Source organism: Apium graveolens, chromosome 2 (genome assembly GCF_009905375.1).
Source record: "Apium graveolens cultivar Ventura chromosome 2, ASM990537v1, whole genome shotgun sequence".
NCBI lineage: Eukaryota > Viridiplantae > Streptophyta > Magnoliopsida > Apiales > Apiaceae > Apium > Apium graveolens.
The window spans coordinates 279,814,257-279,820,656 of record NC_133648.1 but is presented as its reverse complement, the minus strand read 5'-3'; the positions used below and the strand labels follow the sequence as shown (position 1 = coordinate 279,820,656).

Genomic DNA, 6,400 nt, shown 5'->3' with positions numbered 1-6,400 from the left:
TTATTTCTAATTAGGGTTCCAATTGAACCCCAAATTGAAGAACATCTACGATTAATCAAACTCAAGCTTCGAGAAACCTAATTTGTGAAGAATCTAGCTTGGTTTCGTTGTTCAATTGGATTTTGTTTATTCTTCATCTTGATTTATTTCCTAATTATTTTTGGGTTTGGTTTTTAATTTTGTTTTTTTTCTTTTTTCAACAGATTTGGAAGTTCATTGAGCTTCAATATTTTGGATTCAATTGAGATGTCTTAATTTCTTCTCCTCCTCCTCTCATACGTCGCTGTCATTATCATCATGTTGTTGACTCTTTTTAATCACGATTAGGAACGTTATCTCGATCTCTCTCTTCACCAACAACAAGGTTTGCTTTCTTTCCTTTCATTTGGATCCCAAATAAATATTATATATGCCTTTGATTTTATTTTCTGTGTATATATGTGGCTGTTATATTGAGTACCTCAACTATTTTGTTGCCTATACTCTTGTAAGGCAGTGGTTTCGAGTTTATATCAGTGCTGCGACACCAGATGATGAGTGGTTGTTAGATGGTCTGGCTTGGTTCCTAACAGACTCGTTTACTAAACAGTTTCTGGGGAATAATGAAGCATACTATAGGCGGTACAGGGTAAATTGTGCTGTCTGCAAATCAGATGACAGTGCAGCAACTGTTTTCCTTGTTTGTTGGTAGCGGAGAATAGATAAAGTGAATTTCTGGCCTTGAATATACTTGCTCATCAACAGATACATTTGCTAATTTCTTCCTTTTTATGGTCATCGACTTTGTCAAAATTATTTAATCAAGCCTTGGAAACTATAATTTCTATCCTGATTAGAAGTTGGTACTTTGAAAAATTGTATTTTTCAGTTCTACGGCAAAAGGATGAGAGGAGCTGAAGAAACCAGACCTAAGGTCAGCAAGCTACAACACCAATGGCTGATCCTTTCTCTGGAGATATCCTTGCAGAAATCCTAAAAAGACTACCTCTGGAATCTGTGCTCCGGTCGAGGCGCGTTCAGAAATCATGGTATCATCTTATATACCATACACAGTTTTGGTTCGTTCAGAAATCATGGTATTAACTTCTAAATGATTGGACTGTTTGTTTTGGTGCTATTTGGGGGGGGTTCTATTCCACACGCAGTTCCCAGGGTATGCTTTGTTTGAACTTGTAATCATTTTGATTGATTAGAATTTTATTTAGCAAAAAGAAAGGAAAATAGCAGGTGTTGTCATTAGAACTATTGTGAACTAAAGTGTTGATGATAATTGATAAATAATATGTTGATTTCTAATTATCTGCATGCAGGCGTGTTATATACTGAAGCTATATCGATGCCAGTGAAAGCATAAGTCTGTCATAGAATGCACTTGCTCGTTCTACTCAAGTCTTTGTCAAGGTATGGAGAAACGTCGATGATATATTTAATTTGACGCAAACTGTAGTTGAAATCGAGCCTCTGTTCCTATATTATCTTTAGAATAGCAAAAATAAATATGGAATGGATTTAAAAATCATAATGATGGGTTTCTGTAGAGTGTAAACCAGTTGCTAGAAGCATAAACTAAGTGCACACTGATTTTGCTAATTTTACTTGATTTCTTCAGAACATACATGAACCTGTATTTGCATAGGGTGCAACAAAAATGCATATTCAGGCAATCAGTCCAGCTATCCAAACCAACACAGGTAATATATTTGTTGCACTTGTAAGTGTCAGATTGTAAGAAAGCTATCATTTTTATATATTAAATAGATCACATGTATTACTGTGATGTTAAAGAGTTTGTAGTCTGTCTGCAAAGGAATGCTAAACCAGCTATAAGTCTGTTTAGTTATAAGTCTCTAACAATTATTCCATGACGTGCTTAAAATTTTATTTATATTTTGGTATTCTTTTGCTTGAAAAATGAAATCATTCTAAGATGTTTATATTTAAAAATCTTAACTTAATAGTTTAAATCAAAAAATTGTTATTCATATCTATTCCGTCATAATCCTGGCATGTATGTTGTTTAGATATGTATTCAATGTGATATATTTATAGTTTATGGTTAGAGTTCTGTCTCAAAGAGCCTTCATTTCTTTATATGTAACCACTTTGTTTGCTGGTTTAAGCTAAAATTATTATTCATTTTTACTTTTCAGCGGCTTAATCTTGTTGAAGATGTTTTCAGAGTACATTAATATGAATGATTCTTTGTCAGTGCTTTCTACCGAAATTGTGCAGCGTGTTGTTGAGCTCTTGAAGTTCTTTAACACAAAGACTTGCCAGCTTGTCCTTGGTGTTGGGACCATGCATGTATTCTACATAAGATAGTAATTCGCCCTTCAATATGACTGCAGTGTACTTTGTACTATTAAAATAATTTGAAACGATATGCTAGTCATTTAGCACACTGATGACATATGTTTATAAGATGATTTTCTTTTGTTTTGTGATATAAGTTTCACACTTGATAGCCTATTTATTTGAATTAAAATAGATGTCAGAGCCGTAAAGGAAAAGAATGGTGTTTACATTCCACATGAAAGATTCATACAGGATGAAACTGGAAAGAAGGTAACCTTTTATAGACATTACACAAACAGTATTGAATACTATATAGTCAATCTCTGTATCCATGTTTTGAATTTTGAAGACAATATAGTATTATTTCTGTGTATGTTTTGTAAATTACTTCCAATCAATTATGATGTGAAAGCATAAAAACAAATGATAATGTCAACGTTGCCAAGTAGTTTCAGTGTGCATGCATTTGTTTGTGTAATTTTTGGCTATCTTACCTCTTTAAAAATTGTTACTTTTTGATACATGGTAACACCAAGTGTGGGCCCAAAAGCATGGTAATTGCAGGTTAATTTTTTTCTCAAATGATTAACTAAGCTTGTCTTTCCTATTTATTGTGAAAGATGTGAATCAGTATAGCGTGTTTTATTGAAACATTTAATAATAATGTTCACTCCCTGTGTTATGGTTTGATTCATTTTAGCAGTGATTAGTGCTCGTGAGAAGGCAAATAATGATGAGACTTGCAAGAAGATTGGAGCTGGCATGATAAGAAGACTAGCCCGCATAAAAGGGGATGACTTGAGTACTAGGAATATGGTTGATTTTAAATACTGAGATTAGTTGTACTTATCACCGGAATAGTTTGTTTAAAATGATAGTAGTATTTGAGATAAGTTGTAGACATTGAGAATTTGTTGATCTTGAATTCGATTGGGTAATAATATATATATTGGTTGATTTTTGATAATCAAGTTTTTTCAGTATTGTGGTTAATGCATTGTGTTATATTCGATGTTAATATAGGGATATCAGTATATGTAAAAAGGGTAATAACATTAATTCTAGAATAAACAACCGATGTCTATTTTTGAAATTAACATTGGTTATATTAAAGAAAATGATGTTAAAATAGGTTTTTAACAATGGTTACATATATATAACCGATGTCTAATCTGACATTTGATATCAGAATTTTTCCAGAACCGTTGTTAAAGTATGTCTTAGACATCGGGTAAAAATCGATGTCTATGAAAAAATACATTTAACATCAGTCGCGAAGACATTAATCATTTTTTACATAGACATCGGTTTTTAACCGATGTCTAAGGTGTTTTTTCTAGTAGTGAATGAAGGCTACTCTACCTTGATTAGAGTCTACTCAGCCATACAAAGGGATTCTGGCTTTACCAGGACTGCCAAGACTGAGATTCTCAACAAGATTGCCAACATAAGGAAAACTTGGAGGGAGCCCAATGCTTTGCCTAGAACTTTACTCATTCAAGAAAGAGGAATTACAATTCACAAATCACCTCATTGGTTGATGGAGTTCAGAGACAACAAAGGAGTCAGAAGATTTTTCAGAATTGAAGATCAGCTCAAGATTGCCAGTAATGAAACTCTCAAGGATATGCAATCTAAGTTGGACATCAATGAAGAAGATGAAGCTGAATTCTACAGACAACTTCAACTTCAAATAGAGGAGAATGATAGAAGACTAGGAAAGAAAACAAGTGATCAAAGGAAAAGGAAGTAATCTGCTCAGGCTAAAGGAGCACCCTTGGAAATAATGTAACTCTTCAATTCCATCTCAGCATACACATTTTTGTAGCACTTTTGAATTTCTGCTTTATTACAGTTAATATATTTGTCAAGTGTTTTGTTATCATCAAGCTAAACCCAAATTTATGCCTACAGTTCTAGTAGACAGGGGGAGATTGTTAGGAATATGTGTATCAGTTTGATGATAAGTTAAACAAAACACTTAAGTAGAAATCTAGTGATTGTAGCCTCAACGGATAATACCATCTTGGCTATCCGTTGAAGGAGTAGCTTTACTTAGCAATAAGTTTAGTATTGTAGCACATTTCATTCTCTGGATTCAAGTTGTAATTCTTAGATGTTGTAGGAAAGTATCAGTCATGTTGACTACTAGTGGATATGCGAATAGGAGGGCTAATTGTAAATATTTCATGCCTTGCAATTTTGTATAAGTGAAGAAGTATCAACTGATATTGAAGACCTTCAACGGATAAGAAACAAAGCTTCAACGGATGTCTCTAATGCTTCAACGGATAATATCCATCAACGGATAAGTGCTTCAACGGATAAAGACTTCAACTGATAATTCATCAACGGATAAAGCTTCAACGGATAAAGCCTCAACGGATAAGGCATCAACGGATGAAAGCTTCAACAGATGCTTAGTTCATTAGCAGTTGATAGTGACAATTCATAAGCTGACAGAGGCACATGGGTTGACAGAGACAAACTGGAATGTGGAAGCCTCTAGGAGGAATCAAGAAAATGCAGCATTCCCATTCTGATACAAACAAGGAAGTATTCAAAGATTCACAGATTATCCTAGATTGCATTGGATAGAGAAATGAAGAAGAAACATGTGAAGAATCCTTTCAATTGTATTTTACAGTTTTGTCTTCAATTGTAAACTTGGTGTTATATAAATCAAGTAGCAGCTAGTAATTAGAAGTGATTTTTTTCCTGACCTGTTTAGAAATATCAAGAGAGAAAATCATCTAGTTTGTACTAGGAAGCAGCTGTGATTTAATTCTTTGAATCACAGATTTTCTGAAATAACACATCTCTGGGGGAACAACAAATCCACCAGAAAAGTTTTTAAGTTCTTTGTGTTCTTTACATTTGTGTTTGAATATATATTTGTCTGTATCAGCTTCAAGCAATTCACACACATTTGTTCTCTTAAACACTTAGCCTTAGAAACTGCTCAAAACTTGCAAAAGTTTTGAGATTTACATTCAACCCCCCTTCTGTAAATCTCATTGTTAGTCCACTGGGAATAACAATTATCATGATCATTTTCAATTTTTTTTTGTAAATTAAAGTTTAAGTTGTATTATTTTATTCAGAAAAAAGAAAATTTTGAAAAATATTATATTAAATATACGGCCAAATCACTTGGAAATGTGTGCAAAAAAAATCAAGTGGCAATTAAAAAAATGAAGGGAGTATGTTTATATTTCATATTCAAGGTCGATCCTTACCTTTTGGGGTCCTCAATGAAATAATAAATCAGGTCCCTTTCAAAAGAAATTTAATATTTTATTAAAAATAATTTAATATGTAGGAAATGAAATTACGAAAAAATTCCAAAATTTCTGGCGATTCGGATAATCTAATAATTTGTAAAGGATGTGTTGTAAAATTTTTTAAGGTTCAAAATAAATGGTGATAGATAATTCAAACATAGTTACCTTTATTTAAATTGCAAAAAAATAAATAAATCATATTTTCATATTCTAGTGGTGTTTAAAGATTTCTGAAATAAATAATGATAAAATCTAAAAAAATCTGAAATAAACTATGTTCACGTGTCGTATACCAAATTTGTAGTCAGAATAGCTTTAAGCAAAAACTAAGATCATTAACTATATGTTAATGAAAAATAATTAATATTGAATATTCTCTCAGATATTTATAAAGTCAACATTTTCTTATCATTTTTATGGGTTTGAATACTGTTTTTTTGCATGAAATAAATTATAACATTTAATTTATGATATTATCATTATTTGATATTTTTTGACAATTTTAGATAAAGGTTAAATATTATTTTTATTTTAATATTTTAAATATAATATTTAAACAAAAGCAACCAAATTTGTTTTTTTTCAGAGTTTCAAAATATGGAGATGTTAAGCGGGAAATTTCCCACCTACTTTAAAGTACCTAAAATCCACCATTCTGGAAATTGGGTCACTTTTATTATTAAATTTGACCTATTAAAATCGACCGACATTAAAAGCCACCAAACAAAAACGACCAACTTTAACTTCCACCGATTTTGGTCGTTTTATTCTTCAGTCAAACAAAATTTTAATTGACCATAAAATCGACCGAAATTGGTGGA

The 6,400-nt window shown here is 32.0% G+C and overlaps 1 long non-coding RNA gene across 3 annotated transcripts; it reads left to right on the top strand.

Annotated features, from left to right (window-relative positions):
• Nucleotides 1-210: 210 nt before the first annotated feature.
• LOC141706324 (uncharacterized) lies at nt 211-3,223 on the top strand. Of its 3 annotated transcripts, XR_012568769.1 has the most exons (6): nt 211-1,028; nt 1,311-1,401; nt 1,637-1,691; nt 2,151-2,321; nt 2,489-2,565; nt 2,999-3,223. It is a non-coding gene; the product is annotated as an uncharacterized LOC141706324 (long non-coding RNA). The 3 variants fall into 3 exon arrangements; XR_012568768.1 differs by lacking the exon at nt 2,151-2,321; XR_012568767.1 differs by having other exon boundaries at nt 2,151-2,565.
• Nucleotides 3,224-6,400: the final 3,177 nt, after the last annotated feature.